Below are 25,682 nucleotides of genomic sequence, written 5' to 3'. Positions count from 1 at the left end.
GAAATGATGTCCACCTGTGTGCAATCTAAGTGTCACATGATCTGTCATTACATATACACACAGAGGCTGCATCACCTAAGGAAGAGGCATCACTAACCAAACAATGCCATGAAGACCAAGGAACTCTCCAAACAAGTAAGAGACAATGTTGTTAAAAAGTACAAGTCAGGGTTAGGTTATAAAAAATATCAAAATCTTTGATGATCCCCAGGAGCACCATCAAATCTATCATAGCCAAATGGAAAAAACATGGCACAACAGCAAACCTGCCAAGAGACGTCCGCCCACCAAAACTCACGGACCGGGCAAGGAGGGCATTAATCTGAGAGGCAGCACAGAGACCTAAGGTAACCCTGGAGGAGCTGCAGAGTTTCACAGCAGAGACTGGAGTAGCTGTACATAGGACGACAATAAGCCGTACGCTCCATAGAGTTGGGCATTATGGCAGAGTGGCCAGAAGAAAGCCATTACTTTCAGCTAAGAACAAAAAGGCACGTTGTGATTTTGCGAAAAGACATGTGGGAGACTCCCAAAATGTATAGAGGAAGGTGCTCCGGTCTGATGAGACTAAAGTTGAACTTTTCGGCCATCAAAGAAAACGCTATGTCTGGCGCAAACCCAACACATCACATGTCGGGCATATTTATATCTGCATATTAAGGTCTGGCAATATTAGAACCAAAATGGATTCACATTACCTTTAAGAGGCCAAACTCTCTGTTGGAATAAGCCAGAAAAGGTCAGGATAGTCACTGGCATGCAATGTATATTGTTTTAAAAGTTATTGCCAACAGATGTGGTATCTTAGAGAATATAATGGGTCTCACATAAACTGTCTTAATTACGGGGGTCATAAGAGGTTATTGCTTAAGACACTGGTATGCAGCGTTATTCCATATAATCACCAGTATAAAGTATATATTCACGTGTGATTGCATATAATTTTATATATTTTAACCAATGATATATATAATGTTTTTATATTCATATCCAGTTATTGATAATGTATCAATAAGAGTATATTCTGTAGAAGCATATAAGCTGGTTTTCTACTAAGAAGATCTTCTTTTAGAGAAGAGCTCAGTTATCTTAGACGGCAATTAATTAGTCATTTGGATGGCTAAGATACACAAACTGGGTAAAACTTTCTAAGGACTATTGTATTCTTATCTGCCCCATAAATTCAAGGATTAGGGAAACTTCTAATACCGCCAGTCGGTCTGAGCAAAGTGTCAGAAAGAGTACCTCCTTGGTTGATTTAATGGGAAAAGGTTAACAAAGTCATGAGAACAGGTTAGATATGTATGCATTTGGCATTCCTGAACATTTAAATTTCATATATGAAACAACAGTGCCATCAAGTGGTAGATGGGCAGAAGTTTCTAAGGAATGCCAATTAAATGACATCATCCCCATGATTAACATACGTCACACCAACCTTATCTAATTGGAAATCCCTAATCCAATAGGGGATGGGCATAGATAAGGATTAGAATATCTGATCCAGTTTTGGAGATCAGGGGATATTCATTCAGAACAATCACTTCACACGTCAGGAACGTACCACAGGACGTCACAGATCATAGAACATCTTCACCACTTCCAGTCCTAAGGAAAAGCTCCTTACACCCTAAGGAAGTCTTCCAGGGACACACCCGAGGCTCGCAGAAAGAAACTGACAGATCTAAATCTTGGAAAGCTGGATCCCTTCTAAAAGCTCTTTATCCCAAAGCCAGGGGTAATGTATAATTTATTTCATTTGCAGTAATTATAAATCGCTCCAATTGGCATATAGTTGAGACCTCATTATTAGTGGGTCAATAGTGTTAAAACAATAATTTTATGGGAAATTTTAATGAACGTGCACATCATTAGAATTCCTGTAATATTTCTATCAGAGTGGGATCTCTAATCGGATTTTATTATCCGTAGTTAGGCCAACAGGCGTATTTATAAGATGTCTCTTACTGCCATATTCTTTGATTGAGCATAAAGGACTTTCCACAGATACATTTTCTTTTTTTGTTGCATTAAAATGTTTTGATAACTAGTACACTAATCGGTAATAATTTGAGTAACATTGTATTGTACTTGGTGTAGTAAATTAAGTGAGCCCGGCGTAAACGGTGGAGCACCATATTGTGGTCAATTTTGATATTATCCTTGTATTAATTTGTATGCCATTTTTACTGTATGTATTTATATTTTATCTAATTAATTGCACCCTGTTTCATTAGCTGCACGAATTAACTTTAGATCTCATCAATAAAAGAACTGGCGTTTATATGTCCGCCAATTAAATTTTTAATTTTTAATTTTTCATATTTCATAAAAATATGAAATCATAATTTTCATGATTTCACATCCTATATGAAATAAATATTCGACATATTTTGGAGGCACTGCTGAGATTGATTGAGATATTTCAATTAGTGAAAATATTCCATAATCCTTATTGGCAAGTCAAATTGTTGTTGTTATTGATTATTGATCAGAATCATGAGTGTAACAGGCAGCGAACCAGGTAATAGCCAGGCTTTAGCAGATAGTCTATCTGACCCAGGAAAGATAATCTCTAAGGTTATCAAATATGTTTATTCCCGTTTGAAGTTAAATAAAAATATAGATGAATGGACTATTGAGCTGCAGGCAAGAGCCTATGAAGTACGTGGGGATATATGGAAGTTAGGTGGCATGGTTGATAGATACCTGACATATATGGATTTGGCAAATGATAATACCAAGAGGGACCAACACCTCATTGCCTCCTGTTTTGTATGCATTGTTGGCGGTCAGTACTCTTTCTAAAGATAGGTATGAGTCTATAATGGGTACAAAAATATATGTATCCAAGATGGAATCAGAACTAAAATCCGCAGAAGCGAAGATCAAAGACTTAGAGTACAACCTTAGTCACAGCCATGATGCATACCAAAAGGCAAAAAGTGATTTAGAGGATTTATATCTTCAGTATTCCAAAATTAAACAGACAGATGGATCAGCCCATAATATAGTCAATGCTGAAAGGGATCCATCTAACACTGTGAAATCTCCTGACCCTCCATTTCTTACTCCCCAATATCCAGACATATCATCACATGCTCTGAAAGCAGACCCCATCCAAGACACTCAGCAACCTGAAAGTGTTGGCATGATTACACAGGAGGCATTAACCCAATTGAGTCGGGCATTCCAAACTGTAACCGCCTTACTAGGTGCCGATAACACGGAAGCCCCTAGAAGTGTCTCTCCTCATATTCCCCTGGATAGACATGTTAGGGTTAGGGTTAAATCACCTGTGCAATATGAGTTTCATGAAAGTTGTGAAAGTGCATGTGAGTCTGACAGTGGTGTGGGGAAGCATGTGACTTATTCCTTGCCATAGGATCACAGGCGACCAACATATGCTGAGGTGGTTTCTAGGAAGAAAAATTCCCAATATTCAGATAAGGATCAGAGCTCCTCCAGCATAATTAAGTTTTTAAATACTACAGTATCCAAATTTTCCAAGAAAGTTCTTCTGAGATAGCCAATCACCTAGAACTGTATGAATCCACTATGGATTCTTTAAAATTGTACTCTGATGCTGACCGGATTAGATTCCTTCCATGGGCATTTGATGATAAATATCGTCATTACTTTACATCCTTTAAGGAGAGAGGAGTACAAGATTGGGCAAGTGTTTTGCATGAGGTTAAATTGGAATTCGGACCATACCGAACCACTACTGCTGCAAAACGGGACATATATAACCTTACGTGTAGATCCAATCAGAGTCCCCGTGAATTTCTCTCTGTCCTCAAAAATGCCTATGGGTTGGCATATAGATCCCCAAATTGGGAATCTGAAGAATGCAAACAGTTATTCTATGACGCTATGCCAACCCAGATCAAACTTAACTTAGCCAGAGATCTGGATATTGATGCCCCCTTGGATAGGTTGGTGACGGCTGCCACCACGCTGTATAATATCAGTGAGTGCCATGCAACAGGTGAGAGAAGGTTTAAAAAAATCCCCAGAGCAAAATATAGCTGAAGCTAAGATAAACCCTAGCTTGGGATTTGAAAGCCAGCCACGAAGGTTCCCTCAGTCTACAGAACCTGCTCAACAAGCCCAGCAACAACAGGTAGAACCGCCCAAACAGACCAAACCCCAAAATACTAATGGATCAGAGGGGAATAATTCAGGTAATGGGAAGTCTAATTACCTTCCCTATTACAATAGGGGTCCCCAGGGATATAGGCCCTATAACAATAGGGGTTACCAGGGTTATAGGCGTTAGAATAATAGGCCCAGACAACAGAGGGAAGATAGGCAGGAATCCTCAAATTCACCCAGGAGTAGGTCACCTACCAATAACCAGGGTGCCCAGCAAAACCAAAATATGCACAAACCAAACAGGTTTGATCAGCTGGCAGAACAAGTGACCCAGTTGAGTGACATTGTGAGAAAGTTGTCCCAGGTATCCCCAGGAAAACAGCCTGAACCTTTTTTAGGGGCAACTCCAGGTCCCAGCTCAACATCCTAAAGCAGATTGGGCCAGGTCAGAATGCAGGCCACTGTAAGGATATTAAGTTGATTGTGGTAGAATCTGATGTAATTCCTAATTCCATATTTCCTTGCAGTACCCCTGACCCTGAAATTAGGGCCAGGGGGGAAATGTCTAATATGTAATTTATCTTGCAGTCTAATGATGTCAATTCATATGACCAGATGTCTGTTCCAGTGTGTAATCCCATCGTTCCAGCATCTAGCCGTGAGCCAGCTGTGACTTGTGGTGTCACCCAGCTTGTCCCCAAGGGGGGGGGGGGCTAACGCTGCTCCTCCAGCTTGTCCTGGGAGACTCAGGAATGCAGAGGTCACGGAGCTGCAGAGAGGTCAACCTCTCAGACAGCAGATGGGTAAACATCCTAACTTTCTCTGTAATTTGTTCCAGGTGGATGGCCGATACTTTGTGGATATCTATCTCCAAAATGAACTTATCGGACCAATCAAAGGCTTAATAGACACTGGATCACAAGCCACCATTTTATCTTGCACTTATTTCCAACAAGTTTTGGATTTAACATCAAAGAAGCCACGATTAGGTCATTTAATGGCTCTTTGATAAGTGTAGGTGGAGATGCCTTACAGGTAAAAGGAACATCCTGGTTGACATTTAAGATTGGCAAGAAGACAATTAGACATCCCACATTGATTGTGGATCTTCCATATGATCGGATGATCATAGGAATCGATTTATTAAAAAGATTGAGTCCCATAGTTGATTTCATTAATGACGCAGTATGGACTCAGGTGAAGGCACCCATTGCCTATGAATACTCTTGCAACACACAAGCACAACGCAGTTGTCATGTGATTGAAGAGAAACCTAGCTCTATTGAAGTGCATATCAGGAACAAGCAAACACCGGAAGTCACAATCCTGAAGAACGGTAAGCCAGAGGAAGATGTCAATGGTGCCGCTTACATCATTACCATCAAGAGGGACAAAATCAAAAAGGTAACTCTGGATGATGATATATTAACCATTTTTCTTGAAAGGGGAAATCATGAAGTCGTGGACCTGACCAGGCACGTTCAATCAATGGTACGGATTGAAAAGATCAATGACAAGTTATTGATTCCCGTACAGGTAAACAATATAGCCCGGTCGAAATTTGCCAAGTTGGATTTGAAATCCGAAGCAAGTTACATAAGCCTAGGACTCTTAAAACAGGTCACCAATCCTAAAATGATTAAAAGTTTCTCTCCACAGGACCAATGGGTTCATGATCTGGATGGAGATTCCCAAAGTCATAATGTGGTTGCAAGATGCGTTTTGTCTATCTCCATAGGAAGTAAAACTACGGAGCACGTTTTCATCGTTATAAATGAACCACGGTATCAAATGTATATAGGTAATGACCTTCTGCACCGATTTGCTGTACAGATTGACCTGGTGAATAACACCTTATGGTCCAGATTGCCGGGAAACCCAGAGGGATTCCAGGATGTAGAACAAGCCTTACGATGGGGACAACAGATGCCCTATGCCGTAAGTATCATGGTTGCTGAGAAAGTTAAAATTCCTGAAGGATGCAAACCATTTCTTCTCCCCATTAATGTAAAGAAGGGACAGAAGCTGAAGGACGCAGACGCGTTGATCTGTTTATTCAACAGAATACAGCAACTCGGCCTAAAGGTAAAGCCTACTCCTCTGATAAATATCCATCAGGACCCGTTACATATGGTAATTCATAACATGGTTCCCCATAGCATATCCCTACAAAAGGACACCGTAATTGGTTTAGCTATGGATTCGGAATACTACACATTTGGATTCCAAAATGATGTTATTGGAATAATTCCTGATGAATACCTGACAGAGGAACAAACAGTGGAACAACATTTTTCCTCAACCCCTGAGGGGTTATTTAACATCCACTCTGTTTATCCTTTCAGCTATGAAAAAGGTACTGTCGGGGGGTAAAAATTCAATTAAGAATTATTAATTATGGTCATAAAAATAATTAACCATAAAAAAATTAAATTTATAAAATTTGTCATAAATTCTTAAAATCATGACCTGGTGAATTGTAGACACCCTACTTGATACAATTCACATCTGAGTCCGACTATTTCCTCAGATAAATAAGTTCTTTTGACGTGAGATGACGTTAATGATAAAATGTAGTTCTGCATTATACAATAATACACAGGTATTATAAAAATATGCAGATTTATTGGTTACAAGATTATAAACATATGTAAGTAAATAAACACAATGATACATGCAAATGAATATACATAGCGTTAATATAAAGCATTACAAGCTTAACAATACATGTGAGTGGAAATAACTTGTCACATTATAACCAAGCTATTATTAGGTTAGGATATCAAAGTAGGAACATAAGTTATATTCATTACTTCTGTTCAGAGAAAACCTCATGATATCAAGATGGGCATGTCTAATCATAGACATCAATATACACTCACCTAAAGAATTATTAGGAACACCATACTAATACGGTGTTGGACCCCCTTTTGCCTTCAGAACTGCCTTAATTCTACGTGGCATTGATTCAACAAGGTGCTGATAGCATTCTTTAGAAATGTTGGCCCATATTGATAGGATAGCATCTTGCAGTTGATGGAGATTTGAGGGATGCACATCCAGGGCACGAAGCTCCCGTTCCACCACATCCCAAAGATGCTCTATTGGGTTGAGATCTGGTGACTGTGGGGGCCATTTTAGTACAGTGAACTTATTGTCATGTTCAAGAAACCAATTTGAAATGATTCGAGCTTTGTCACATGGTGCATTATCCTGCTGGAAGTAGCAATCAGAGGATGGGTACATGGTGGTCATGAAGGGATGGACATGGTCAGAAACAATGCTCAGGTAGCCCGTGGCATTTAAACGATGCCCAATTGGCACTAAGGGGCCTAAAGTGTGCCCAGAAAACATCCCCCACACCATTACACCACCACCACCAGCCTGCACAGTGGTAACAAGGCATGATGGATACATGTTCTCATTCTGATTACGCCAAATTCGGACTCTACCATTTGAATGTCTCAACAGCAATCGAGACTCATCAGACCAGGCAACATTTTTACAGTCTTCAACAGTCCAATTTTGGTGAGCTCGTGCAAATTGTAGCCTCTTTTTCCTATTTGTAGTGGAGATGAGTGGTACCCGGTGGGGTCTTCTGCTGTTGTAGCCCATCCGCCTCAAGGTTGTGCGTGTTGTGGCTTCACAAATGCTTTGCTGCATACCTCGGTTGTAACGAGTGGTTATTTCAGTCAACGTTGCTCTTCTATCAGCTTTAATCAGTCGGCCCATTCTCCTCTGACCTCTAGCATCCACAAGGCATTTTTGCCCACAGGACTGCCGCATACTGGATGTTTTCCCCTTTTCACACCATTCTTTGTAAACCCTAGAAATGGTTGTGCGTGAAAATCCCAGTAACTGAGCAGATTGTGAAATACTCAGACTGGCCCGTCTGGCACCAACAACCATGCCACGCTCAAAATTGCTTAAATCACCTTTCTTTTCCATTCTGACATTCAGTTTGGAGTTCAGGAGATTGTCTTGACCAGGAGCACAACCCCTAAATGCATTGAAGCAACTGCCATGTGATTGGTTGACTAGATAATTGCATTAATGAGAAATAGAACAGGTGTTCCTAATAATTCTTTAGGTGAGTGTAGAATGCTAAATACATTCTGCCCCCCCTAACCAACTACACATCACATGGCTTCAAGATGGGCAAATCCATTCAAGGATATAACTTAGAAGAGACAACTGTATCCTTCCGCCCCATCCTGGACTATTTTCACATATATAACTTTGGTAAGACTATTAAGACAAATAACAGGGATCTAGGATCTTAAATGGAAAGGATTTGACGTCTTTCCTGTGGGAATCCATCACTTAGTTTGGCGAAGAATGTTCTATCAATATCAATATATATATATATATATATATATATATATATATATATAAAAGCAATCATTTAATGCTTTGCTAGATTATGAGTCTAGATTCTTCTGCAGGTAGAATGAAGCCTCACAATATCCTAAGACTACATCTCAATATGGAGATGATCAATTAATTTAATTATTTATTTATTCGCCAATCTAGATGGTATAATTTCACCCACACTATCTAATTAGTCTTAATAAAATGAAATATCATTTTCTGTGTCTCTTACCAAGTCCTAGTAGGAATCTCACTTCTGCTCCTAGGAAAGCTGGGTGGTCCATCATAGCGCATCTCATTATGGCTTTCATCTTGATAAACCCCTCTAGAGAGATCCACTTCTCTCTTTTGCTGTTTTAATCTCCAGCTCTCGCCTTTTTTTCTCTTGCTAGCTCCCCATGCTACTCCGCACACGAGTAATTATTTCCCCCCTTATCTAAGAATCATCCCCTTTAGATTAGGGATTCCCAATCAGGTAAGGTGGGTGTATTCGCATGCTAATAACATCATGACGTTGTATTAACTCCTAATATGGTATAGAACAAATAATGAAATAATATAATATTGTCCATCTGCCTCCAGATGGCACTGCGGTACTGTAGATGAACATAACAACTTTTAAGCATTAAAATTAAATATCTAATAATATGTTTTCATGACTTCGTTGACCTTTCTTACCATAAATCATTGAGGAAGGTCTTTTCCTGACACTTTTAATTACCTATATCCAGGACTTGTTGGAGTTGACTGTCTTTTCCTATCATTTTGAAATATAGGTTGACTTGATGAAAATTTTATATAGCGGCTTTGATGCTTGGCATCGGAACTTGTACATTTTATTTATCTACATCCATGAATAACTATTGTTTTGAAATCCAATTAACTTAAACTTACTTGTTTCTGTACCTTCTAAATGGTAAATACATGGTATAACATATATATAAATCGATACATTGTTACACATAGATAACACATTATATGAATTATTGATTAACATATGTTGTAAACTAAATATACCATGCAAAGATATATATAATATAATTATGAATATATAAATTGAACCTTATACAGCAGGTGTGTGATACGGACATGAGTCCTTATCAAGTAACCTTGTTCCCTCCAGACCAACATGTTTTAGGGAGTTGACTTACTCCTTAACAGATGGTCTCATATCTTTAGCACTAACTTTTAATACAATGTCCGTTTATGTTCACAATTATATTTTTTTTTATATAGACTGAACTTGCCATGAACTCATCTTGGCTTCCTCAGCCATATAATATAACTTTGGTTCAGGCTGATCTTATTCTTAAAGGCAATGAGATGAGCATTCATTTTGATTATAATGTCATTAGATAATATTGTATACGTATGAAAATGCCCAACAGTACATGCCACATCGAAGAGTCATCATTGGTTTTCAACCATGAGATCGATGAAAAAGAGTATGAATCATACCAGCAAGGAAAGGATAAGGTACGCTACACACAGAACGATTTAACTAGTGAGCTTGAAGAAGCTTACGAGTTAAGTCAGCCTGAGATTTTCCCAGAATTTCAGGAGTGGGTGGAAGAACAAGTCTCCATGGCTGACGCATGCTCCGACGAGTCGAAGCGTCAACGGCTAAAGGAGCTCTTCACAGAGTTCCAGGAGATGTTCGCCAAGGATTCTTATGACTGTGGGGAAACAGACCTACACGTTACAAGAATCCAGACAGATCCCAATGCACCCCCTGTTTTTGTCAAACAATACCGACTTCCGCTGGCGGCTTACGAGTCACTATCGGAAATCGTCAAGAACTTGGAGAAGAGGGGTATCATCCGTCCAGTACACAGTTCATTCAATCATCCGATTCTTGGAGTCCTCAAACCTAACGGTCAATTTCGTCTCTGCTCGGACCTAAGACAGTTGAACAAACGTGTTTATATGTCCGGATGGCCCGTGCCATATATTGACCAATGTTTGGCACAAATACAAGGATCCAAAATATTCACTGCCCTTGACTGTGCACAAGGATATTGGATGATTAAGGTGGATGACAAACGACAGTATGCGTGGACCCGACTGCCCTTTGGGTACATAAATGCGGGCCATGAGTTTGCAGTGTTCATGCATAAGGCAATGCCTGATGCCACTGAACGAGGTACCTTATCCTATGTGGATAACATCCTGATCAAAAGTACAACTTTTGAGGAACATATTCAGGAGTTGAGGCATGTACTAACCCAGCTGAGGAAAGCAGGTGTAAAACTTTCTTTGCAGAAGGCTCAATGGTGCCGGACCAAGGTTAATTTCCTAGGTCATGAAGTCACTGCGAATGGAATTAACCCACAGAAAAGGAAGGCGGAAGCAGTGATGAAGACAAAATCTCCTACAAATCTCAAGGAGTTGAGATCATTCCTGGGCATGATGAACTACTCACGTAAGTTCATAGATAATTATGCCGAAATTACAAAACCTCTTTTGCAGTTGCTAAAGAAAGGAGTAAAATGGGAATGGAGTGAGCGTCATGAGCAAGCTGTAACCAAGCTCAAGGCCAAACTTATCCAGGCTCCATGCCTTGCTTATCCAGAACGGGGAAAACCTTTCTTCGTGGAAACAGGTTTCACTGATAAAAGCATAAGTGTAGTTCTTTTCCAAAAACAGGAAAACCGAAACAAGATCATCGCCTATGCCAGCAAGTCCTTGTCACCGGTTGAGGTAAAATTCAGTGATTGTGAGAAATCATTATTGTCAACTGTGTGGGCTTTGCAATATTTTAGGAGTTTTATCCAAGGCGAAAGGATCATTGTGGAGACCGCACACCAGCCACTACAGTATTTGCAATGATCGTATAAGAGATGGAAACTTGTCAAACAGCAGGATAACAGCCTGGACAATGTCCTTAATGGGATGGCCATTGGAAATCAGGTACAAAAAAAATAATAAAAACCCAGTTGCTTAAGGATTAGCAGAACTCCATGACTGTACCAATACGGGACGTAAAAGTGAGTCAACGGAAAATGATTTTCTGGAGGAACAATCAACATCCCCATATAAATCGTATGAAGAGGAATACTGCAAATCGTTACCATGTGTGTACGTAGACGGCTGTTCCTTCAATGCCGATGAAGGATCCGAACGTACACTGGAGTCGTGTGGAATAATACATTCCTAGATGTATCCGTTGGATACAAAATTGGTTCCAAAAGCAGCCAGGTTGCAGAACTTACTGCTGTGTACAAAGCCGTACAAATGGCTATCGAATATGACGTTAAGGAGTTTGTAATCATCACAGATTCTGATTATATTCGTAACAGTTTTGTGGAGTACTTTCCTGGATGGAAAAGATCCGACATGATGAGAAGTAATAACAAGCCAGTAAAGCATGGTAAGATGTTTTGTAAAATGGATGAGATGGTTACCACCCACAGTCTTACCATTTTTTGGAAAAAGGTAAGAGGTCATTCAAAATATCCAGGTATGGATAAAGAGGGGAATGACCTAGCGGATTCCCTTGCCAAGCAAGCAGCCATTGACGGGGAAATCTTTGACGTTGATGATCTCATGGGAACTATCCAAGTGGATGCTATGACAAGGAGTCAGGCCCAAAAAGGAGCTGAAGCCAATGTGGCGCAGTGGAGCCAAGATTCCCCTGGTGAGGATCTCATTGCGAGCCAAAAGGGGGATCCAATTATTGGTCTTTTTCATAAGCACATTGAGGATCCACACAACTGTCCCATAACCACGGAAGACTGTGTGGGTACGGAGGAGTTACGAATTTTGATGAAAGGTAAGTCCCAATTCTCATTACAGGATGGATTGCTGATAAGAACCTCTAAGAACGGTATCACGCAATGGGTAGTACCTGCAGCATACCGAGGTCTGATGTTGCAACATGCACATGATGCCCCAACAGCTGGTCATCGAGGTGAGAAAATAACGTACGAGTTACTACGGGACTAGGCTTACTGGCCACATATGTTACAAGATGTGCGAACATATTGTCAGGGATGTCTAATCTGCCCTCAATTCCAGCCACAAGGACCCACTCATTGGGCACTGCTGATGAAAAGGGGGATGTCCATGCCATGGTCAGACATCCAAATTGACTTCATTGGGCCAGTAACAACCTCATCAAAAGGCAACAAGTATATGTTAACCGTAACTTGTCTGTTCACCAAATGGGTGGAATGTTTGCCTTGCAAAACATGCAGTTCAAGTGTATGTGCATCTCTGCTCATTAACCACGTATTTTCTAAATTTGGTCTTCCCCAGCGCATCGAATCCGATCGTGGAAGTCACTTCACCAGTGAGGTGATGACAAAGATGTGGGAAATCCTGGGGGTAAAGAGGAAGCTACACATAGCTTATCGACCAGCCTCTAGTGGTGGAGTAGAACGTTACAACCAGTCCATTGTGAACATCCTGAAAAAGTTTGTCAATGAATCTGGTAAGGACTGGGATGTCAAGTTGCCTTTTGGTGCTTATGGCCACCAGAGCCACCCCAAGCACAGCAACTAAGCTTTCTCCCTTCGAGATGATCACGGGAAGGAAGATGGTGTTACCCCAGCCTTTACTTTACAGGACAACAGACCATAACTTGATCAATGCTACAACATCGCATCAGTATGTGGAAAATTTACGCAAGCACCTTCAGTATGCTTTTGCGTTCGCCCAGAAGAATATAGAGAAAGCCGCAGTGAGTGCTAAGACATACTACGATCTAAAGACTACGCAGAAGGAGCATCAAATTTCCGATCGGGTGTATCTCTATAACTTCGCTCGGGATCAAGTGAAGGAGAGAAAATTCCTACCTTCCTGGAAAGGTCCCTATGTCATCACTGACAAATTATCTCCAGTGGTCTACAAGATCAAAATCCCTAAAGGGGATGAGTTTATTGAAAAATGGGTGCACATTAATCAGCTACGTGTTTGTCATCCTAGTGCACGACTTCGAGAGATTGAAGAAGCTGGATGAAAAGAGGTGAAGAGACTTTACGGTTCCAGCTAAAGACGGAAATAAGGATTGGTATCGTATGAACGGAAAAGTGTTATCTGTTATTCTACATCTTTAACTCATACTAACCCATCCTGATATACATTTCCTCTGTAACAAAATGTCTCCTAACTAACCTCTGAAACCAGAACTTACTCTGTCCAAGAAAAGAACTTATGCCAATCAGAGGTATATGGTATTAGTAACTCTTTTCTTGCAGGATAAAGTTGGAAAATGTATGTACTCATATGTGTCATACAATATTTTATAGGTGTAAGATGTCATCAAAGATGATTGCTATTATCTACGTCGTCCTGATCTTGGGGAAGGCGTTCCATGCTGAGCCGATTGCTGTGGAGAAGTTCATATTCACATTTTTCTGAGCCTTGTTGGTGCTGTACTTTCCCGTCCCTTGCAGATGCTTGAAAGAAGTCCTTTTCTTCCGGATCGCTTCTTCCCGACCAGCTGGACTTTTATGTACCTCCAACGAAGATGGATCTCTTTCCGTGACGCAGATCCTGGAACAAGCAAGGAAAACCCTAACCAGAGAACAGTTTTCTACAGACCAAAGCGATTCATTTTTTTGCAATCGTAGCCGCCATAATCTTTGTCGTAGTGGGCACTGTTATTACTACTGGTGTGACAGTTGCCGATTCCATCTCTATCAAGACATTGGAACTCGAAGTTGGTTCATTGAAAAGGAACCTATTAAACATTCATGTGGAGATGGAGAATCAAAACAAACCTTTATCGAACTTATATCCTGTTTTGCAGGATCTATGGGATGGTTGAGTTTGTTGACCATCCAAGTCATGCGTTAGATAAGGTTCTCCAGAAGAACTTTAGCCAAGCTCTGGTTGGAACACTATAAGCCAAGTCTACGCATCGAAGAAGACATATGAAAAGCCCTTTTGAACATTCCAAATACATTCACACTTTTTGGAATATTTTGGAATGAAGGGGGATTTGTCGGGCATATTTATATCTGCATATTAAGGTCTGGCAATATTAGAACCAAAATGGAGATTCACATTACCTTTAAGAGGCCAAACTCTCTGTTGGAATAAACCAGAAAAGGTGAGGATAGTCACTGGCATGCAATGTATATTGTTAAAAAGTTATTGCCAAGAGATGTGGTATCTTAGAGAATATAATGGGTCTCACATTAACTGTCTTAATGTAACGGTCGCGTACACACACACACACACACAGGGGGGAGAGAAGTGACCACTGCGCTCCACCCTTACCCCTGGCCCTGCCTACTTGCCTCGCGAGTCCTAATGACAGGGGACAACTGGACGGCAATCCCTAACTTGGAATAAGTGCAGGGATGACAGACAGACAAACAACAGGACGCGAACGGACCGAGTCAATACCAGGAAAGCTACAAAGTACAAATGGAGCAAGCAGAGAATTTTCAGGAGAAGCCGGGGTCATAAATACCAGGAGAGACGTGAAGTACCAAAGGAGTCAGCAGAGGAACGTCAGGAGGAGGTCGGGGTCAGAATACCAGGATAGCAGCAAAGTACACAAGGAGCAGGCAGAGGATCGTCAGGAATTCAGCAGGAGGTAAGTACGCCAGGAAAGACCAAATCACAGGTGGAACCTAAATTAACAGGCAACCTGTGGCCAGCAGGCTGCCTGTATTTATAGTGGGGAGTGAGGGTCATGTGACGTGGCCAGCGTCACATGACCGACAGACCAACCAGTCGAGCACCGAGTGATCAGCTCGGCGCTCAAGGCAGACTAGGAGCAGGGAGCCACCCAGCTAGTAAAGCCGCCGTGGGAATGAGGTCAAACACAGATCCTCATTCCCAAAGCTAAGCAACAGGTCTGCGGGTAATGGGGGACCAAGTGCACCTTCGGAACCCCGTTACACTTAACTACCGGGGTCATGAGAGGTTATTGCTTAAGACACTGGTATGCAGCGTTATTCCATATAATCACCAGTATAAAGTATATATTCACGTGTGATTGCATATAATTTTATTTATTTTAGCCAATGATATATATAATGTTTTTATATTCATATCCAGTTATTGATAATGTATCAATAAGAGTATATTCTGTAGAAGCATATAAGCTGGTTTTCTACTAAGAAGATCTTCTTTTAGAGAAGAGCTCAGTTATCTTAGATGGCAATTAATTAGTCATTTGGATGGCTAAGATACACAAACTGGGTAAAACTTTCTAAGGACTATTGTATTCTTATCTGCCCCATTAATTCAAGGATTAGGGAAACTTCTAATACCGCCAGTCGGTCTGAGCAAAGTGTCAGAAAGATTACCTCCTTGGTTGCTTTAATGGGAAAAGGTTAACAAAGTCATGAGAACAGGTTAGATATGTATGCATTTGGCATTCCTGAACATTTAAATTTCATATATGAAACAACAGTGCCATCAAGTGGTAGATGGGCAGAAGTTTCTAAGGAATGCCAATTAAATGACATCATCCCCATGATTAACATACGTCACACCCACTTTATCTGATTGGAAATCCCTAATCCAATAGGGGATGTGCATAGATAAGGATTAGAATATCTGATCCAGTTTTGGAGATCAGGGGATATTTATTCAGAACAATCACTTCACACGTCAGGAACGTACCACAGGACGTCACAGATCATAGAACATCTTCACCACTTCCAGTCCTAAGGAAAAGCTCCCTACACCCTAAGGAATTCTTCCAGGGACACACCCGAGGCTCGCAGAAAGAAACTGACAGATCTAAATCTTGGAAAGCTGGATCCCTTCTAAAAGCTCTTTATCCCAAAGCCAGGGGTAATGTATAATTTATTTCATTTGCATTAATATAGTTGAGACCTCATTATTAGTGGGTCAATAGTGTTAAAACAATAATTTTATGGAAAATTTTAATGAACGTGCACATCATTAGAATTCCTGTAATATTTCTATCAGAGTGGGATCTCTAATCGGATTTTATTATCCGTAGTTAGGCCAACGGGCGTATTTATAAGATGTCTCTTACTGCCATATTCTTTGATTGAGCATAAGGGATTTTCCACAGATTCATTTCTATAGTTTTTTTTTGCATTATAATGTTTTGATAACCAGTACACTAATCGGTAATAATTTGAGTAACATTGTATTGTACTTGGCGTAGTAAATTAAGTGAGCCCGGCGTAAACGGTGGAGCACCATATTGTGGTCAATTTTGATATTATCCTTGTATTAATTTGTATGCCATTTATACTGGATGTATTTATAATAAATTATATTTTATATAATTAATTTCACCCTGTTTCATTAGCTGCACGAATTAACTTTAGATCTCATCAATAAAAAAACTGTCGTTTATATGTCCGCCAATTACATTTTTCATTTTTCATATTTCATAAAAATATGAAATCATAATTTTTATGATTTCATATCTTATATGAAATAAATATTCGACACATATCACCCACAGAACACAGTGAAACATGGTAGGGGCAGCATCATGATGTTTTTCAGCAGCTGGGACTGGAAAACTGATCAGAGTTGAGGGAAAGATGGATGGTGCTAAATACAGGGATATTCATGAGCAAAACCTGTACCACTGTGCGTGATTTGAGGCTAGGACGGAGGTTCACCTTCCAGCAGGACAATGACCCTAAAAACACTGCTAAAGCAACACTTGAGTGGTTTAAGTGAAAACATGTAAATGTGTTGGAATGGCCTAGTCAAAGCCCATATCTCAATCCAATAGAAAATCTGTGGTCAAAATTAAAGATTGCTGTTCACAAGCACAAACCATCCAACTTGAAGTAGCTGGAGCAGTTCTGCAAGGAGGAATGGGCAAAAATCCCAGTGGTAAGATGTGGCAAGCTCATAGAGACTTCTATCCAAAGCGACTTGAAGCTGTGATTGCCGTAAAAGGTGGCTCTACAAAGTATTGACTTTAGGGGGGTGAATAGTTATGCACATTGACTTTATCAGTTATTTTGTCCTATTTTCTGTTTGCTTCACAATAAATAAATAAAAAACATCTTCAAAGTTGTGGGCATGTTCTGTATATTAAATGATGCAAATCCTCAAACAATACGAAAAATGTCAAGGGGGGTGAATAACTTTGCAAGGCACTGTATATACACTGTGACAGGGTGTCACAATGTTTTGCAGAGAAAGTGCTGGATGGTGTGTACATTGCACCAAGTTTCCGGCACTTCATGTGTTAAAAAGCTCCAGGAAGGTTTGGTTTTCTTTGTATCCAGAAGCTTCCTGGGAAAAAGAAAGCCAGTTTAGGGTCCTGGAGCCAGTCAGGGAAGAGTTGGGTGGGTTCCCTGACCACCCGGAGCCAGTCTGGGTTTTACATGCCTGGGGGACTGCTCACACAGATGTACTAATTAAGTCAGCAGCCCTGACCCAGGAGCTCTCTCTCTCTGGCAGTCTGTTTGAGAAGCTGCAAGACTAGGAGCTCTGAGAGCGGTTGGCTTCTCCACCTAACTACTGAACTGTAAGTTGCTCTGTTTTCCCCTTGAAAATGCTCTTTGTCTTTTGTGTTATGAGTTTAGCTAGGGCTGCCGAGTGAGATAGGCAGGAGCCAGACGGCTATGGTTGTTTTTGTTTGTTATTTTGAGCAACTTGCAAAATAAATTAGCAACAGTGTGACGCACAAGCTACAAAGGTGTCGATTGTTCCTGTTTCTGCCCAAAACAACCCCGCAGGAAGGTGTAACAGTTCACAACACTCACCTAGAGAATTATTAGGAACACCTGTTCTATTTCTCATTAATGCAATTATCTAGTCAACCAATCACATGGCAGTTGCTTCAATGCATTTAGGGGTGTGGTCCTGGTCAAGACAATCTCCTGAACTCCAAACTGAATGTCAGAATGGGAAAGAAAGGTGATTTAAGCAATTTTGAGCGTGGCATGGTTGTTGGTGCCAGACGGGCCGGTCTGAGTATTTCACAATCTGCTCAGTTACTGGGATTTTCACGCACAACCATTTCTAGGGTTTACAAAGAATGGTGTGAAAAGGGAAAAACATCCAGTATGCAGCAGTCCTGTGGGCAAAAATGCCTTGTGGATGCTAGAGGTCAGAGGAGAATGGGCCGACTGATACAAGCTGATAGAAGAGCAACGTTGACTGAAATAACCACTCGTTACAACCGAGGTATGCAGCAAAGCATTTGTGAAGCCACAACACGCACAACCTTGAGGCGGATGGGCTACCACAGCAGAAGACCCCACCGGGTACCACTCATCTCCACTACATATAGGAAAAAGAGGCTACAATTTGCATAAGCTCAACAAAATTGGACTGTTGAAGACTGGAAAAATGTTGCCTGGTCTGATGAGTCTCGATTTCTGTTGAGACATTCAAATGGTAGAGTCCGAATTTGGCGTAAACAGAATGAGAACATGTATCCATCCTGTGATGGCTACTTCCAGCAGGATAATGCACCATGTCACAAAGCTTGAATCATTTCAAATTGGTTTCTTGAACATCACAATGAGTTCACTGTACTAAAATGGCCCCCACAGTCACCAGATCTCAACCCAATAGAGCATCTTTGGGATGTGGTGGAACTGGAGCTTCGTGCCCTGGATGTGCATCCCTCAAATCTCCATCAACTGCAAGATGCTATCCTATCAATATGGGCCAACATTTCTAAAGAATGCTATCAGCACCTTGTTGAATCAATGCCACGTAGAATTAAGGCAGTTCTGAAGGCAAAAGGGGGTCCAACACCGTATTAGTATGGTGTTCCTAATAATTCTTTAGGTGAGTGTGTATATATATATATATATTTAAATTTTTATTTATTTTTTTACAATTATTAAAAAAAATATAAAATACATAAATTAAATTTCTGCTGGAACTTGAACTCACAGCCTTCAACATTAGAGCCAAGAACCTTAACCACTACGCCATACAGCTACATGTTAACCTGCATTGAAATATAAAATTATACTTCTACTGTATAGGAATACTTAGTACATGACAAACTACTATGAGGTTTTTCTGACACAGTTTATCATTCAGCTTTATAGCTGAGTGGTTAAGGTCCTTGCCTCTAATGTAGAAGGTTGTGAGTTAAAATCCCAGCAGAAACTTTTCAGTAATAGAGGCTAACTTAGATTTAAATACACTGGGTGTCCCCAAGCACTGACTCCATAAATGGACATAGCTATATATAGAGTCAGAGCAGGGACTCCTAAGCCGCGGACTCACACTGGGGAATTATTCTGCATAGACCTCAGTGGGACCCGGCACCCTTCCCTCTTCATAGCAGGGGGTGCCTGGTTTAATGCTCGAGTTCTCCCATAGACTTCCATTGAGCATCCCAAAGTTTTCTACTCGAGCACCAGAGCACTTTGGTGCTTGATCAACACTAATCAATAAGAAGATGATAAGAACGTTAGCTGATCTCTGTAGGAATGGAGTTCCTGAGTACAGAAGTACAGAAAGGATGGACTCAGTGTTGTGAAGTAACTTGTCCTGCTGAGTGATTAGGACCGGTTTTGTGTGCACTAATAGGACTGAGGCCATTTTATTTTCCCTGATGATTCCTCCCTAGACAAAATGAGCCATTATAACTAATGAAAGGTATTTGGGAATATATTTATAATAATAAATAATAATAATAATAGTAATATTTAAGTATTTTCATAATTCCCGGAGACCCCCTTTAACACCTGAAATCTAAGCTGCCTTGTAGTCTAGATGTACCAAATGATTAAAAGGCATGCATTGCTTAATAGATTAGATGCATTTCTCACCACCACTGTTAGCCCATCGGTTTGTGCCGGCGCTGCTGCCCCTACCTGCGGGCACGGGCATCGGGCTCCCTCTTTCCCTCCTGCTGCCATGCGCTGTGCTGACAAGCGCAGGCAGCAGGTAGCTTAACTGTTGAATCTGTGCGCTGTGCCAGAGTTTACTTCCTGCTGGAGACCTGAACTGTTTGTTGGGGCTTGCATGGGTGTCTCTCTCCTCACTTGTGAGGCAGCACATACACGCCTACCCCAGGAAGATGTCTGAGCAACTCATGGTCACTAGCTTGTCTAGTTCTATGTGTGAAGGTGTTTTTGTAGTTCTGCTTTGCTGTGTACCGGACCCTGCTTTGGAATTATCAGATTTTGCTTGTTTGCTGCCTGCCCTGACATTGGACTCGTGTGGTGATCTTGTTATGGAATATAATGGACACTTGATTGTCACTTACAAAATGGTGTCTGTCCGAGAGACAACCCTCAGTATGCATTCTATGATTGAAACTATTTTCAGCAAAAACTTGACTGTCAGGAATTCCTCCAAGTCTATCATTCATATGCCTTAAACTAATTTCCTGTTTACATTCCTTCTTGCTAAAAAACCAATCATGTGAGCCCACTCCTCCCACTTATATGGAGGGTATATAATGTGAATCCCCCACCTAATAAATTAGAGTTATGCTTTTACCTTATATAGAGTGTCAGTGTTATTTCTCTCGCCTTGCATGCATGTATCTTACTATCTAATTTAGAGCAGTGTATCAACCTACCTGACCATTGATCAAAACCAGAACATTTTGGCGACCAATGTGGAGCTCAAAGGTTGGACCCACCAGTTCCCATACCCCCGGAGATCAGACGTAGGAGAGGAGCACCAACGGACACACGATACCCGTGATATAGGTATATACGGGATAGAGGTAAGAAAAAACAGAGTAATCTTGCCTATACTGTGTCCCCTGGTATAGCCTCTTGTCATCTGTCTGAGGAAGGGGTGCGGTGGCAGTTGGGGTGCCTTTGAAGGCACGCAAGTAAGAACCCCACAGTAATTGATGCGATTTTGATAGACTGTGTTTTATGTGTTGTTTTGACGTCGTTATGACCTTGAGCACCTGTGTATAAACTACTGAGTTACAAAATAAGGAAGCCTACCTCATTTGCCTACATCGCGGTACATCCAGAGGCGTCTGTCTGGATAGTAGAAGGGGAGAAGGCGGTTAGAACTGGTCCAAAGGTGTACTACATGTCTGACTCAAAGAAGAACTCAGGTAGTTTAGGAACACAGGGTGCAAGCACAGGTTACGGACTAGATGGCTCCAGGAGTTACTACATTATGGGAAATTTTGAAAGTGTCCCGAAGGGATGCTGCTCACCGGAGCAGTACGTGGCGGAAAAGAGAGGGAAACGCTTCGTAAAGTGTTTACCCAGGTTGGAGAAACATTATGAGATGTGTAAAGGTGGCACTCTTTGTGTTGATACATGGAGAGCATTGTTAAATGAGAAGAAAGGTAAACTTACTGATGAAAAGATAGTACGTGCAGTGGAGGTGTGGCTTGACTGCAGCAAAGAATTTGAACGGACGGGGGGAGAACAGACATATAATGAAAAGACCGGAAGATAATACTGTATGCCCAGGCAGCCACCTTATAATAATGGTGTCATCAAGAAGAAGGGGGGGTGGACCTGTGCCGTATGTGGGCAACAGAATTCTCCCTCCCGTGTTACGTGCCTCGCATGTGGTGCTTCACGCCCACATAGCCACATTCCTGTAGCTCTCCGACACCTCCTACCCACAGCTCTGCATGAAACACCGTCATATTCCCAGCCGACGCCCACGGCTGGACTGTTAACCCCGGTAACCCAGATCCCTCCATCCTGCCTGTAAGCCCACAAGTTAAAGCACTCTATACCATGATGAATCCTGATGGCACATTCAGTCTGCCACCACAGGTTATTCAAGTTATGGTCGGGAAGAAGGAGGAGGAGGATGGGGAAGAGGATGATGGTAATGAGAACCCAGCAGAACCCCCCATGCATACAACTTCCCCTCTTCTGCAGATATGTGCACTCCTAAACGGCGGTCAGACTTGACCGAAGAGGAGCGGCGGATACAGTATGAGTTACATGAGATAAAAGAACAAATGAAGGGGCGTGGCCTGCTGCCGTCTGAGATGGCTGCTCAGTGAAAGAGCTCCTCACCACCATCCCTGATAACGCGTCTTAAAGCATCTTAGCTGAAGTGGAACAGAGACAAAGATACCCTCCCGAGCTCCCCTTCACCTCAGGGACATGATGACCAGGAAAAAATCGTCCCGCCCGGGTCTCAGAAGGCTGACTGACTTCTTCTCAACTCAGGAGCCGGAGGACGGCTTCCCGCCATTACGACATGCCGATGCATCGGAGCGCCGAGAAAAAGAAGACACCGCTACTCACTCTAACAGAGGAAGCGCTTCTCGTCCCTCACATGGATATGAGGTCCCAGGGGAAAGGGATGAACACTTACCTTCGCCGCACAGGTACAATCCCAGAAGCAGAGATCACAGGCATGACTCTGGGCAGGAGGAAGGGGCCGCCATGACACCTTCGTTTCCGGTGAGTGAAACTACAGCCGGCTCTGGCAAAGGCGGCACCCCCTCCCCAGATAAGGCCCAAACACCACCCTCAAACAAAACTACAAGCTCAGGGGCCACGTTATTACACCCTCTTCAGAACTTTATCTGTACTGATCAGGCAGTGTCAGAGAGCTCACTGAAAGCGATGATGACAGCGGTCCATCAATCTCTCACATCGCAGCTCCAACAGGTAGCTTCCATCATTACCTCTGCTGTAGACGACTTAGGTTCCAGGGTGAACCACATAGAATGCAAGATGGGGGAATTAACCAACTCCCATAATAACCTTATCGATGCACACTATTCCCTAGAAGATGAAGTGGCAGGGCTGAAAGCTAAGTTGGCGGATCTAGAAGACAGGAATAGACGCAACAACTTAAAATTCAGAGGGATCTCTGATTCGATTAGCTCAGCCAATTTACAACAGCATCTAGGAGAAATGCTTAAAATTGTGTTTCCAGATAAAGATCCTAATCTTCTTCTGATTGACAGAGCTCATCACCTGCCTAAACCGAAACATCTCCCAGTCTCAGTGCCCAAAGATGTTATTGCACGTTTTCACTTTTACTGCATAAAAGAAGAACTAGTTGCTTATATGAAGAAAAACCGCAACCTTCCAGCTCCCTTTCAGGACATTCAAATATTCGCCGATTTGTCGCAAGTGACACTACAAGCGAGAAAACAACTCTCCCCAATTACCAGAATCCTGAGAGATCTGCAGATTCCATATAAATGGGGATTCCCGATGAAGCTCCTGATTCACAAAGATGGGAAGACATATATCATCAAAAACCCAGAAGAGGGTGAAGCACTACTTAAAGCCTGGAATGTTGGTAGACCGACTTCGCCGACAACAGCAAAGAATAAATCTAATGCCCATATTACTCCAGATTGGTCCACAGTGGGAGATTGATTTTAATAGTACGGCCTAGTGCGGTCGTTGTTCCCTTTGACCATGTTGTTTCCTAGTATAGGGATGGAGGAATAGGGCCGGACTGTTTTCCCCCAGATCTCTCTGGTCCAGGTTTTTTCATAACCTCCTCCAGACCAGTCATAACAATTTCTAATTGTTTAACCCCAGTTTATTATTCAAGCTGAATTAACCCTAATATTGTATTCTCTTGTCACTTTTGTCTCCCCTTTTCTTTTCCTATGTCCTTTTAACTTTCTTTTTACAGATGGTCATACGACACTATCCCAATTTCCTACACAGACTAGAGATGTAAGATCTACACTATATATGCTACTTCAAGGTATTTTCATATTTGATGGCAGTTAAGGTATTATCTATTAATGCCAAGGGGCTCAACTCTCCATACAAGAGATCCTCGCTTTGGAAAGATGTTCGCTCCTCTCATACTGATATAGTTTGTGTTCAAGAAACACATTTTGTGAGTGGCAAACATCCAAATTTCTCTAATAAAGAGTTCTCTATGGTATTACTCGCTAATTCTACTAAAAAGAAAGCAGGAGTGGCTATTGCAATAAAAAACTCACTGGGCTTCCAAGCTGAAAAAGTGATTTGTGATGAAGGTGGGCGATATATTATCTTGGTAGGCCTGATTGGCCCAGTAGCAATGACCCTTGTCAATATCTATGCCCCCAACAAATCCCCAGTTAGATTTTTAAACAAAGTCCTGACAAAAACTCGTAATGTTCAAAAAGGATCTTTGATGATATGTGGAGACTTCAATATTGTCCCAAACAGGTCTATTGACTCCTCCAGCTCAAATAGAATATTGGCGCCCTCGTTGGGACGGTGGATACGAGAAAATCAGTTATATGATACGTTTCGATGTTTAAACGCGAACTCAAAGGAATATAGCTTCTACTCTGCTAGACATAGATCATTTTCCCGAATTGATCTATTTCTTTCAGACAGATCTCTTTTACCTAAGATTTCCAGCTCTTCAATAGGGAAAACACCTTGGTCAGATCATGCGCCCATCTCATGTTCTATTTCCCAAATCTTACCGATAAACACACAAAGAATGTGGAGAAACAATACTTTTCCTCTCCGTCATCCCACATATAATGCACGTACAAAGGCAGCTTTAATAGAGTATTTTTCCCTCAATAACACAAGTGATATTAGTAACTTTACTCTCTGGCAAGCTCATAAAGCGACTATTAGAGGGGAACTGATTAAACAGAGCTCTCATTTCAAAAAAACTAGGGAAGCTAAACTGACATCCCTCCTGGAAGATGAAGCCAGACTAGAAAAACAAATTAGATCAGATCCGTCCTTATTATTACATAAAAAATGAATGTCCCTAAGACATGAAATTCACTCTACTCTCCAAATAGATTATGACAGGCAGCTAACCTCTATGCGTCTGGCGTATTACAAGTCATACAATAAACCAAGTAGATTAATGGCGAGGAAGGTAAAACCACTGGCTCAAAAAATTAATATTCCTTTTATACTAGCCCCAGATAAGATATCTAAAATCACACATCCAAATAAAATAGCAGAAGCATTTAACCATTACTATTCGAAGCTATATAATCTTAACAAAGATGCCTCCACACACCAACCATCCGCAGGAAACATTGACGCTTTTCTTCAAAAAGTTAATTTGCCCTCTCTAAGCTCTGAACAACTAGCGGAACTAAACTCCCCAGTTTCCAATTCCGAAATAGAAACTATTATTAAATCTCTTAAAGCCAACAAATCACCCGGTCCGGATGGATTCTCCAACGAATACTATCAGATATTTTCCTCCATTCTGCAACCTCATCTAGTGAAACTTTTTAATGGAGTCTTACTTGGGGATCAATTTCCATCTGAAATGCTACAAGCCACCATTGTCACCATACCTAAACCAGGGAAAACACCAGACTCTCCTGCAAATTTACGCCCTATCTCACTTCTTAATTGTGACATTAAGCTATATGCCAAGCTACT

General features: G+C 41.3%; 1 gene segment (V, D, J or C); it reads right to left on the bottom strand.

The window, feature by feature from the left end:
* The window catches only part of LOC120989011, a 326,239-nt gene that overhangs the window by 25,446 nt on the left and 275,111 nt on the right, over nt 1-25,682 (bottom strand).

This window comes from Bufo bufo, chromosome 2 (genome assembly GCF_905171765.1).
Source record: "Bufo bufo chromosome 2, aBufBuf1.1, whole genome shotgun sequence".
NCBI lineage: Eukaryota > Metazoa > Chordata > Amphibia > Anura > Bufonidae > Bufo > Bufo bufo.
This window is presented reverse-complemented; position numbering and strand designations above follow the sequence as displayed.